At 43.2% G+C, this 13,190-nt stretch overlaps 2 non-coding genes across 2 annotated transcripts; both read left to right on the top strand.

The window, feature by feature from the left end:
• Positions 1-3,109: 3,109 nt before the first annotated feature.
• TRNAY-AUA (transfer RNA tyrosine (anticodon AUA)) lies at positions 3,110-3,195 on the top strand. Its single transcript is given in 2 exon segments — positions 3,110-3,146; positions 3,160-3,195. It is a non-coding gene; the product is annotated as a tRNA-Tyr (tRNA).
• Positions 3,196-6,815: 3,620 nt separating this feature from the next.
• On the top strand, positions 6,816-6,901 carry TRNAY-GUA (transfer RNA tyrosine (anticodon GUA)). Its single transcript is given in 2 exon segments — positions 6,816-6,852; positions 6,866-6,901. It is a non-coding gene; the product is annotated as a tRNA-Tyr (tRNA).
• Positions 6,902-13,190: the final 6,289 nt, after the last annotated feature.

Genomic DNA, 13,190 nt, shown 5'->3' with positions numbered 1-13,190 from the left:
AATGGGTTAAACACAGAGAGCTACGTAGCCAGGTTCCACGGATCATGCATTAATCCTTTATTCAGGAAGGCACTATTGTGCTTCGCGGATGTTGCTCGGAGGTGGAGGGCATGACTTGTGGCAATGAGGTCGCGGGTTGAACCCCCCGCATTTCTAAGTGGCTTTTTTTTTTGTAATGTGAAAGTTTTCGTATTTAAAAAATCGCAGAAATACACAGCAGATCATCTATATATCCACCACAGCTTAATATCAAATATGTTATTGCAATTTTTATTAAATGTAGTCAGTGTTTGAAGGTGCATTGTTTTAAACACTTGATGTCAGAATAAGTATGCTTTTCTATCTTGTATTGTTTACAAATGTTAGACCGACAGGTGAATGTTTGGAGAGTAATGGGTGGATTGGGGGTTGGGGGGATAGAGTAATAGTGCAGTCATGGCAGGTAAGTGACAGGCTTGTAAACACTATGAAAACGCAGGACTGAAATACCACTATGTTTTTTGCGGGATGGCTTGAAATCTGCACAAATTACACAATAAATACAGATTTTCAATGCATTCGTAATAGAAAGACATGATTCTATTAAAGTCATGGAGGCGAAAGATTATGCTCAACTCTTTACTTCTCGAGCAGCCAACAACTTTAAAAAACACAACCATAAAAAGAAACAGCTAAAACTACAAATCCTATGAATTTTAGCGATATATGAGTTTGTATTTAATTGGTTCTTCTTTTATGTGACTTCTTGTAACCAATCATACACTAAAGTCCAGTATAACATCGTCTGCCTTCCTTCGGCCTCTTTCTTTCGCTGATCCATAACTGCGTCCCAACCAGTTAACGCTGGAAACCTCCACCACGTCTCTTTTACTCCTCATGTACTTGACGTCTTGGGTTCTGTACCTGCCAATTCACAAACAGCACCAATGAAAAACTCCACTATAAACTGGGTGGGCAATCGCAAAAGAACATGTCAGAAATTAAATTCCAAACTTCCTTATAATCAGTAATTCCGATCACAGTCATTCCAGTCTATTTACGCAATTGATAGGGTGGGATAATCCTTTGCCTCAGTATCTTTAATAGAATCATGACTTTCTATTACAAATGTATTGAAAATCAGTATTCTATGTCAAGACGGATAGGCTCGGATTATGCTTGTTCCAAGCTTACTCACTACCAACGTAGTCACCTGGCCGATTGGTCTAAAATAAAAGTTCTTAAAAGTCGACTTGTTGGACCAAACCCCTGCCTTCAAAATGTCCGCTAGGCATGCCCCCATTCTGAATGCTGTGGATGCCATGGCACCCCTAACCGAATGTGCTCCGAAATGACTTGTACCTACGCCAGCTTGGCTCATGCACCACTTCACCCATCTTGCCAAGGTAGCTGTCCAAACTGCCATAAAGGGTTTCCTTATCACAATTGTGATTCCACTGTGGACCTGAACTGTGTTGAGTTACTTTCATACAGCTTCAAACCACTGACTGGACATAATTTGGGCCCTTCTGGAAATTCTGCATAATCGACTGTCCTGATCCCTGTGTTAGTTCTCTTTGTTATATGAAAGGGAACGCCTGTCGGCGAAAACAATTTCCAGTCCACTTCCTGAGCCCTGATGTCCGAGACCCTTTTGCACGATATTAAGCAGAGCAGGGTAGTCAGATTAGCCCACAGAGCCTTCCTGGACAGACCGCCATTATCCGGCTAGGACTCAAACAATCTCAACACCCCACTAACGTCCCAAAGAAGGTAATATCTCAGAGCCGGTGGTATCATACTTTTTATTCCTTTGAGTACTCTACACGCCAGTGGATGTTCGCCCAAGGGGTGACTTTCTACGTTTTCATGCCCTACCGAAATCGCTGAACGATATGTGTAAATAGTCCAGTATACTCTACCCTGAGCTGCCTGATTGACCAGGAATTTCACCACATCGACTACATCTGTTTGAACAGGATGTATTTCCCTCTCCATGCACCATTTACTCCACTTATCCCAAGCACCTCTGTAGGCCTTCTTGGTTTTGGGAGCCCAGGATTCTCTGATGAATTTCTAAGCCTCTCCTGAAAGTCCTGGTTTTGCCCAAGATCCCCCGAAATCGCCCACGCCACCAGGGTCGCCCCTTCCTTGTCCCAGTACTATCAAAGGTAAAATGTGGGCAAATGAGTGGAGAGGTTCTACAATAGATCATAAAGCCAGAGGAGGATTAGGTTGGTCGAAGACAAGGAGATCACGAGAAACAGCTCTTTGTTCAAACACCTGGTCGAGAGAGAGGACTGTGAATCACCTCCGCCGGAACTAGAACCAGATCTGCAGCACCGGGAGCCTCAGGACAACCTTTGGGTCCCGCCCAGTGGAGGTGCAGCTCGAGGTGGACTGTTGGGTAACCCGCTAGGAGGTAGTGGCATCAGTGAAATGGGCACCAGACCCCAACAAGTAACAAGGAAGCCGCTGGGTCGAAGAGTGCTGATTCAGAGTTTTGAACATTTGTCCAGGGGTGGTGTTACGATCCCCTGTGCTTTTAAGCCCAAGGCCCCCTGTTGGGGGCGTGTTAAGTGTGACATTGGGTTAGTGAGAGGAGGACTGGCGAAAGGAAGCCAGTTCAATGTTAGCAGTTAAAAAGATAGTTGTTGCAATCTCCTCTCCGACTGTGCGTCCTTTTTGTACTACGCAGGTACAATGGTTCAGAATATATTATGAACTCAAATTACGTAAGATTTACATTCAACATTGTATAGCTTTGCAGTGGGCATTTAGTGTTTCAGCAGCTTGCTGGCTGGCGAGTCTGTTAATCGGCGGCTATTAAGCCCCACCTGTATCAACTGTTACTTCATTATGCCATTTTAATAGAAACATAGGCAATACAAGAAATCCGAAGACAGCAGTATACAGCTATATTTGCAGGATGTATTTTAGTCACTTTCACTCTCAATTTTCTCTTAAAATGTTTCCCTTTTTCACTTATCAAATATAGAAAGGGCCAGGGATTTGTTTAGAGGTACATTTTACTGTATATTGCTTTGAGAAATAGATTTATAAAACAGAAGGAACAACATTCTGTGATGAGATACAAAAATATGCTATTGATAGCGCTAAAGACCAGGAGCCTTCGATAGCTCCGTTGGTAGAGCGGAGGACTATAGTGGAAATTCGGATATCCTTAGGTCGCTGGTTCAAATCCGGCTCGAAGGACATTTTTTTTTTTTTGGTAGCATTTTAAGAATTACCAAATTCTTATACCAACAGAACAGGGTGCTTTACGTGGAGGGAGGGGTGCTGGGGTAGTAGAAGTACTGAGAGAATCAGAAGAGACATGATGTGTTTCCTGTGGACGTGGCAGCCATTTTGTATTATGTGTAGGGAGGTCGCCAGTAACTCGTGCAGAAATACAGCTGGGCTCCTATTGATAAAAAAAACCCTGTTCTCTGGAAATGAAGTACCCCCTATAAATACAAACACGTTATTTTGTATGCTTATTTCATGAAAAACATCGCAGATTAAACAGAAAAAACATGTTCCCAGCGCAGGCAGGCTGCCTGGGGTTTCAAAGGATGAGGCTCGGTCCCGCGTAAAAGAGTTAGCATTCTGCATTTATGTACTGGGAAAAGAGCGACTGGGAAAGAACCAAGCAATCCCAATGTTTGTTGTATTGTAATACATAACTTACAAGCCACGATTCCAGTGTGGGTGAAATGAGCAAAAAAGGAATGGGTTAAACACAGAGAGCTACGTAGCCTGGTTCCACGGATCATGCATTAATCCTTTATTCAGGAAGGCACTATTATGCATCGTGGATGTTGCTCGGAGGTGGAGGGCATGACTTGTGGCAATGAGGTCGCGGGTTGAACCCCCCGCATTTCTAAGTGGCTTTTTTTTTTGGAATGTGAAAGTTTTCGTATTTAAAAAATCGCAGAAATACACAGCAGATCATCTATATATCCACCACAGCTTAATATCAAATATGTTATTGCAATTTTTATTAAATGTAGTCAGTGTTTGAAGGTGCATTGTTTTAAACACTTGATGTCAGAATAAGTATGCTTTTCTATCTTGTATTGTTTACAAATGTTAGACCGACAGGTGAATGTTTGGAGAGTAATGGGTGGATTGGGGGTTGGGGGGATAGAGTAATAGTGGAGTCATGGCAGGTAAGTGACAGGCTTGTAAACACTATGAAAACGCAGGACTGAAATACCACTATGTTTTTTGCTGGATGGCTTGAAATCTGCACAAATTACACAATAAATACAGATTTTCAATGCATTCGTAATAGAAAGACATGATTCTATTAAAGTCATGGAGGCGAAAGATTATGCTCAACTCTTTACTTCTCGAGCAGCCAACAACTTTAAAAAACACAACCATAAAAAGAAACAGCTAAAACTACAAATCCCATGAATTTTAGCGATATATGAGTTTGTATTTAATTGGTTCTTCTTTTATGTGACTTCTTGTAACCAATCATACACTAAAGTCCAGTATAACATCGTCTGCCTTCCTTCGGCCTCTTTCTTTCGCTGATCCATAACTGCGTCCCAACCAGTTAACGCTGGAAACCTCCACCACGTCTCTTTTACTCCTCATGTACTTGACGTCTTGGGTTCTGTACCTGCCAATTCACAAACAGCACCAATGAAAAACTCCACTATAAACTGGGTGGGCAATCGCAAAAGAACATGTCAGAAATTAAATTCCAAACTTCCTTATAATCAGTAATTCCGATCACAGTCATTCCAGTCTATTTACGCAATTGATAGGGTGGGATAATCCTTTGCCTCAGTATCTTTAATAGAATCATGACTTTCTATTACAAATGTATTGAAAATCAGTATTCTATGTCAAGACGGGTAGGCTCGGTTTATGCTTGTTCCAAGCTTACTCACTACCAACGTAGTCACCTGGCCGATTGGTCTAAAATAAAAGTTCTTAAAAGTCGACTTGTTGGACCAAACCCCTGCCTTCAAAATGTCCGCTAGGCATGCCCCCATTCTGAATGCTGTGGATGCCATGGCACCCCTAACCGAATGTGCTCCGAAATGACTTGTACCTACGCCAGCTTGGCTCATGCCTACACCCATCTTGCCAAGGTAGCTGTCCAAACTGCCATAAAGGGTTTCCTTATCACAATTGTGATTCCACTGTGGACCTGAACTGTGTTGAGTTACTTTCATACAGCTTCAAACCACTGACTGGACATAATTTGGGCCCTTCTGGAAATGCTGCATAATCGACTGTCCTGATCCCTGTGTTAGTTCTCTTTGTTATATGAAAGGGAACGCCTGTCGGCGAAAACAATTTCCAGTCCATTTCCTGAGCCCTGATGTCCGAGACCCTTTTGCACGATATTAAGCAGAGCAGGGTAGTCAGATTAGCCCACAGAGCCTTCCTGGACAGACCGCCATTATCCGGCCAGGACTCAAACAATCTCAACACCCCACTAACGTCCCAAAGACGGTAATATCTCAGAGCCGGTGGTATCATACTTTTTATTCCTTTGAGTACTCTACACGCCAGTGGATGTTCGCCCAAGGGGTGACATTCCACGTTTTCATGCCCTACCGAAATCGCTGAACGATATGTGTAAATAGTCCAGTATACTCTACCCTGAGCTGCCTGATTGACCAGGAATTTCACCACATCGACTACATCTGTTTGAACAGGATGTATTTCCCTCTCCATGCACCATTTACTCCACTTATCCCAAGCACCTCTGTAGGCCTTCTTGGTTTTGGGAGCCCAGGATTCTTTGATGAATTTCTAAGCCTCTCCCGAAAGTCCGGGTTTTGCCCAAGATCCCCCGAAATCGCCCACGCCACCAGGGTCGCCCCTTCCTTGTCCCAGTACTATCAAAGGTAAAATGTGGGCAAATGAGTGGAGAGGTTCTACAATAGACCATAAAGCCAGAGGAGGATTAGGTTGGTCGAAGACAAGGAGATCACGAGAAACAGCTCTTTGTTCAAACACCTGGTCGAGAGAGAGGACTGTGAATCACCTCCGCCGGAACTAGAACCAGATCTGCAGCACCGGGAGCCTCGGGACAACCTTTGGGTCCCGCCCAGTGGAGGTGCAGCTCGAGGTGGACTGTTGGGTAACCCGCTAGGAGGTAGTGGTCCCAGTGAAATGGGCACCAGACCCCAACAAGTAACAAGGAAGCCGCTGGGTCGAAGAGTGCTGATTCAGAGTTTTGAACATTTGTCCAGGGGTGGTGTTACGATCCCCTGTGCTTTTAAGCCCAAGGCCCCCTGTTGGGGGGCGTGTTAAGTGTGACATTGGGTTAGTGAGAGGAGGACTGGCGAAAGGAAGCCAGTTCAATGTTAGCAGTTAAAAAGATAGTTGTTGCAATCTCCTCTCCGACTGTGCGTCCTTTTTGTACTACGCAGGTACAATGGTTCAGAATATATTATGAACTCAAATTACGTAAGATTTACATTCAACATTGTATAGCTTTGCAGTGGGCATTTAGTGTTTCAGCAGCTTGCTGGCTGGCGAGTCTGTTAATCGGCGGCTATTAAGCCCCACCTGTATCAACTGTTACTTCATTATGCCATTTTAATAGAAACATAGGCAATACAAGAAATCCGAAGACAGCAGTATACAGCTATATTTGCAGGATGTATTTTAGTCACTTTCACTCTCAATTTTCTCTTAAAATGTTTCCCTTTTTCACTTATCAAATATAGAAAGGGCCAGGGATTTGTTTAGAGGTACATTTTACTGTATATTGCTTTGAGAAATAGATTTATAAAACAGAAGGAACAACATTCTGTGATGAGATACAAAAATATGCTATTGATAGTGGACAAAGCAAGGAGCCTTCGATAGCTCAGTTGGTAGAGCGGAGGACTGTAGTGGAAATTCAGATATCCTTAGGTCGCTGGTTCAAATCCGGCTCGAAGGACATTTTATTTTTGGTAGCATTTTAAGAATTACCAAATTCTTATACCAACAGAACAGGGTGCTTTACGTGGAGGGAGGGGTGCTGGGGTAGTAGAAGTACCGAGAGAATCAGAAGAGACATGATGTGTTTCCTGTGGACGTGGCAGCCATTTTGTATTATGTGTAGGGACGTCGCCAGTAACTCGTGCAGAAATACAGCTGGGCTCCAATTGATAAAAAAAACCCTGTTCTCTGGAAATGAAGTACCCCCTATAAATACAAACACGTTATTTTGTATGCTTATTTCATGAAAAACATCGCAGATTAAACAGAAAAAACACGTTCCTAGCGCAGGCAGGCTGCCTGGGGTTTCAAAGGATGAGGCTCGGTCCCGCGTAAAAGAGTTAGCATTCTGCATTTATGTACTGGGAAAAGAGCGACTGAGAAAGAACCAAGCAATCCCAATGTTTGTTGTATTGTAATACATACCTTACAAGCCACGATTCCAGTGTGGGTGAAATGAGCAAAAAAGGAATGGGTTAAACACAGAGAGCTACGTAGCCTGGTTCCACGGATCATGCATTAATCCTTTATTCAGGAAGGCACTATTGTGCTTCGCGGATGTTGCTCGGAGTTGGAGGGCATGACTTGTGGCAATGAGGTCGCGGGTTGAACCCCCCGCATTTCTAAGTGGCTTTTTTTTTTGTAATGTGAAAGTTTTCGTATTTAAAAAATCGCAGAAATACACAGCAGATCATCTATATATCCACCACAGCTTAATATCAAATATGTTATTGCAATTTTTATTAAATGTAGTCAGTGTTTGAAGGTGCATTGTTTTAAACACTTGATGTCAGAATAAGTATGCTTTTCTATCTTGTATTGTTTACAAATGTTAGACCGACAGGTGAATGTTTGGAGAGTAATGGGTGGATTGGGGGTTGGGGGGATAGAGTAATAGTGGAGTCATGGCAGGTAAGTGACAGGCTTGTAAACACTATGAAAACGCAGGACTGAAATACCACTATGTTTTTTGCGGGATGGCTTGAAATCTGCACCAATTACACAATAAATACAGATTTTCAATGCATTCGTAATAGAAAGACATGATTCTATTAAAGTCATGGAGGCGAAAGATTATGCTCAACTCTTTACTTCTCGAGCAGCCAACAACTTTAAAAAACACAACCATAAAAAGAAACAGCTAAAACTACAAATCCCATGAATTTTAGCGATATATGAGTTTGTATTTAATTGGTTCTTCTTTTATGTGACTTCTTGTAACCAATCATACACTAAAGTCCAGTATAACATCGTCTGCCTTCCTTCGGCCTCTTTCTTTCGCTGATCCATAACTGCGTCCCAACCAGTTAACGCTGGAAACCTCCACCACGTCTCTTTTACTCCTCATGTACTTGACGTCTTGGGTTATGTACCTGCCAATTCACAAACAGCACCAATGAAAAACTCCACTATAAACTGGGTGGGCAATCGCAAAAGAACATGTCAGAAATTAAATTCCAAACTTCCTTATAATCAGTAATTCCGATCACAGTCATTCCAGTCTATTTACGCAATTGATAGGGTGGGATAATCCTTTGCCTCAGTATCTTTAATAGAATCATGACTTTCTATTACAAATGTATTGAAAATCAGTATTCTATGTCAAGACGGGTAGGCTCGGATTATGCTTGTTCCAAGCTTACTCACTACCAACGTAGTCACCTGGCCGATTGGTCTAAAATAAAAGTTCTTAAAAGTCGACTTGTTGGACCAAACCCCTGCCTTCAAAATGTCCGCTAGGCATGCCCCCATTCTGAATGCTGTGGATGCCATGGCACCCCTAACCGAATGTGCTCCGAAATGACTTGTACCTACGCCAGCTTGGCTCATGCACCACTTCACCCATCTTGCCAAGGTAGCTGTCCAAACTGCCATAAAGGGTTTCCTTATCACAATTGTGATTCCACTGTGGACCTGAACTGTGTTGAGTTACTTTCATACAGCTTCAAACCACTGACTGGACATAATTTGGGCCCTTCTGGAAATGCCTCATAATCGACTGTCCTGATCCCTGTGTTAGTTCTCTTTGTTATATGAAAGGGAACGCCTGTCGGCGAAAACAATTTCCAGTCCACTTCCTGAGCCCTGATGTCCGAGACCCTTTTGCACGATATTAAGCAGAGCAGGGTAGTCAGATTAGCCCACAGAGCCTTCCTGGACAGACCGCCATTATCCGGCCAGGACTCAAACAATCTCAACACCCCACTAACGTCCCAAAGACGGTGATATCTCAGAGCCGGTGGTATCATACTTTTTATTCCTTTGAGTACTCTACACGCCAGTGGATGTTCGCCCAAGGGGTGACTTTCTACGTTTTCATGCCCTGCCGAAATCGCTGAATGATATGTGTAAATAGTCCAGTATACTCTACCCTGAGCTGCCTGATTGACCAGGAATTTCACCACATCGACTACATCTGTTTGAACAGGATGTATTTCCCTCTCCATGCACCATTTACTCCACTTATCCCAAGCACCTCTGTAGGCCTTCTTGGTTTTGGGAGCCTAGGATTCTCTGATGAATTTCTAAGCCTCTCCCGAAAGTCCTGGTTTTGCCCACGATCCCCCGAAATCGCCCACGCCACCAGGGTCGCCCCTTCCTTGTCCCAGTACTATCAAAGGTAAAATGTGGGCAAATGAGTGGAGAGGTTCTACAATAGACCATAAAGCCAGAGGAGGATTAGGTTGGTCGAAGACAAGGAGATCACGAGAAACAGCTCTTTGTTCAAACACCTGGTCGAGAGAGAGGACTGTGAATCACCTCCGCCGGAACTAGAACCAGATCTGCAGCACCGGGAGCCTCGGGACAACCTTTGGGTCCCGCCCAGTGGAGGTGCAGCTCGAGGTGGACTGTTGGGTAACCCGCTAGGAGGTAGTGGCACCAGTGAAATGGGCACCAGACCCCAACAAGTAACAAGGAAGCCGCTGGGTCGAAGAGTGCTGATTCAGAGTTTTGAACATTTGTCCAGGGGTGGTGTTACGATCCCCTGTGCTTTTAAGCCCAAGGCCCCCTGTTGGGGGCGTGTTAAGTGTGACATTGGGTTAGTGAGAGGAGGACTGGCGAAAGGAAGCCAGTTCAATGTTAGCAGTTAAAAAGATAGTTGTTGCAATCTCCTCTCCGACTGTGCGTCCTTTTTGTACTACGCAGGTACAATGGTTCAGAATATATTATGAACTCAAATTACGTAAGATTTACATTCAACATTGTATAGCTTTGCAGTGGGCATTTAGTGTTTCAGCAGCTTGCTGGCTGGCGAGTCTGTTAATCGGCGGCTATTAAGCCCCATCTGTATCAACTGTTACTTCATTATGCCATTTTAATAGAAACATAGGCAATACAAGAAATCCGAAGACAGCAGTATACAGCTATATTTGCAGGATGTATCTTAGTCACTTTCACTCTCAATTTTCTCTTAAAATGTTTCCCTTTTTCACTTACCAAATATAGAAAGGGCCAGGGATTTGTTTAGAGGTACATTTTACTGTATATTGCTTTGAGAAATAGATTTATAAAACAGAAGGAACAACATTCTGTGATGAGATACAAAAATATGCTATTCATAGCATACAAAGCCAGGAGCCTTCGATAGCTCAGTTGGAAGAGGGAGGACTGTAGTGGAAATTCAGATATCCTTAGGTCGCTGGTTCAAATCCGGCTCGAAGGACATTTTTTTTTTTGGTAGCATTTTAAGAATTACCAAATTCTTATACCAACAGAACAGGGTGCTTTACGTGGAGGGAGGGGTGCTGGGGTAGTAGAAGTACCGAGAGAATCAGAAGAGACATGATGTGTTTCCTGTGGACGTGGCAGCCATTTTGTATTATGTGTAGGGAGGTCGCCAGTAACTCGTGCAGAAATACAGCTGGGCTCCTATTGATAAAAAAAACCCTGTTCTCTGGAAATGAAGTACCCCCTATAAATACAAACACGTTATTTTGTATGCTTATTTCATGAAAAACATCGCAGATTAAACAGAAAGAACACGTTCCCAGCGCAGGCAGGCTGCCTGGGGTTTCAAAGGATGAGGCTCGGTCCCGCGTAAAAGAGTTAGCATTCTGCATTTATGTACTGGGAAAAGAGCGACTGAGAAAGAACCAAGCAATCCCAATGTTTGTTGTATTGTAATACATACCTTACAAGCCACGATTCCAGTGTGGGTGAAATGAGCAAAAAAGGAATGGGTTAAACACAGAGAGCTACGTAGCCTGGTTCCACGGATCATGCATTAATCCTTTATTCAGGAAGGCACTATTGTGCTTCGCGGATGTTGCTCGGAGGTGGAGGGCATGACTTGTGGCAATGAGGTCACGGGTTGAACCCCCCGCATTTCTAAGTGGCTTTTTTTTTTGTAATGTGAAAGTTTTCGTATTTAAAAAATCGCAGAAATACACAGCAGATCATCTATATATCCACCACAGCTTAATATCAAATATGTTATTGCAATTTTTATTAAATGTAGTCAGTGTTTGAAGGTGCATTGTTTTAAACACTTGATGTCAGAATAAGTATGCTTTTCTATCTTGTATTGTTTACAAATGTTAGACCGACAGGTGAATGTTTGGAGAGTAATGGGTGGATTGGGGGTTGGGGGGATAGAGTAATAGTGCAGTCATGGCAGGTAAGTGACAGGCTTGTAAACACTATGAAAACGCAGGAATGAAATACCACTATGTTTTTTGCGGGATGGCTTGAAATCTGCACAAATTACACAATAAATACAGATTTTCAATGCATTCGTAATAGAAAGACATGATTCTATTAAAGTCATGGAGGCGAAAGATTATGCTCAACTCTTTACTTCTCGAGCAGCCAACAACTTTAAAAAACACAACCATAAAAAGAAACAGCTAAAACTACAAATCCCATGAATTTTAGCGATATATGAGTTTGTATTTAATTGGTTCTTCTTTTATGTGACTTCTTGTAACCAATCATACACTAAAGTCCAGTATAACATCGTCTGCCTTCCTTCGGCCTCTTTCTTTCGCTGATCCATAACTGCGTCCCAACCAGTTAACGCTGGAAAACTCCACCAAGTCTCTTTTACTCCTCATGTACTTGACGTCTTGGGTTCTGTACCTGCCAATTCACAAACAGCACCAATGAAAAACTCCACTATAAACTGGGTGGGCAATCGCAAAAGAACATGTCAGAAATTAAATTCCAAACTTCCTTATAATCAGTAATTCCGATCACAGTCATTCCAGTCTATTTACGCAATTGATAGGGTGGGATAATCCTTTGCCTCAGTATCTTTAATAGAATCATGACTTTCTATTACAAATGTATTGAAAATCAGTATTCTATGTCAAGACGGGTAGGCTCGGATTATGCTTGTTCCAAGCTTACTCACTACCAACGTAGTCACCTGGCCGATTGGTCTAAAATAAAAGTTCTTAAAAGTCGACTTGTTGGACCAAACCCCTGCCTTCAAAATGTCCGCTAGGCATGCCCCCATTCTGAATGCTGTGGATGCCATGGCACCCCTAACCGAATGTGCTCCGAAATGACTTGTACCTACGCCAGCTTGGCTCTTGCACCACTTCACCCATCTTGCCAAGGTAGCTGTCCAAACTGCCATAAAGGGTTTCCTTATCACAATTGTGATTCCACTGTGGACCTGAACTGTGTTGAGTTACTTTCATACAGCTTCAAACCACTGACTGGACATAATTTGGGCCCTTCTGGAAATGCTGCATAATCGACTGTCCTGATCCCTGTGTTAGTTCTCTTTGTTATATGAAAGGGAACGCCTGTCGGCGAAAACAATTTCCAGTCCACTTCCTGAGCCCTGATGTCCGAGACCCTTTTGCACGATATTAAGCAGAGCAGGGTAGTCAGATTAGCCCACAGAGCCTTCCTGGACAGACCGCCATTATCCGGCCAGGACTCAAACAATCTCAACACCCCACTAACGTCCCAAAGACGGTGATATCTCAGAGCCGGTGGTATCATACTTTTTATTCCTTTGAGTACTCTACACGCCAGTGGATGTTCGCCCAAGGGGTGACTTTCTACCTTTTCATGCCCTACCGAAATCGCTGAACGATATGTGTAAATAGTCCAGTATACTCTACCCTGAGCTGCCTGATTGACCAGGAATTTCACCACATCGACTACATCTGTTTGAACAGGATGTATTTCCCTCTCCATGCACCATTTACTCCACTTATCCCAAGCACCTCTGTAGGCCTTCTTGGTTTTGGGAGCCCAGGATTCTCTGATGAATTTCTAAGCCTCTCCCGAAA

Source organism: Ambystoma mexicanum (genome assembly GCF_040938575.1).
Source record: "Ambystoma mexicanum isolate Mex_15411 chromosome 12 unlocalized genomic scaffold, UKY_AmexF1_1 Mex_chr12_unloc.2, whole genome shotgun sequence".
Classification (NCBI taxonomy): Eukaryota; Metazoa; Chordata; class Amphibia; order Caudata; family Ambystomatidae; genus Ambystoma; species Ambystoma mexicanum.
This window is presented reverse-complemented; position numbering and strand designations above follow the sequence as displayed.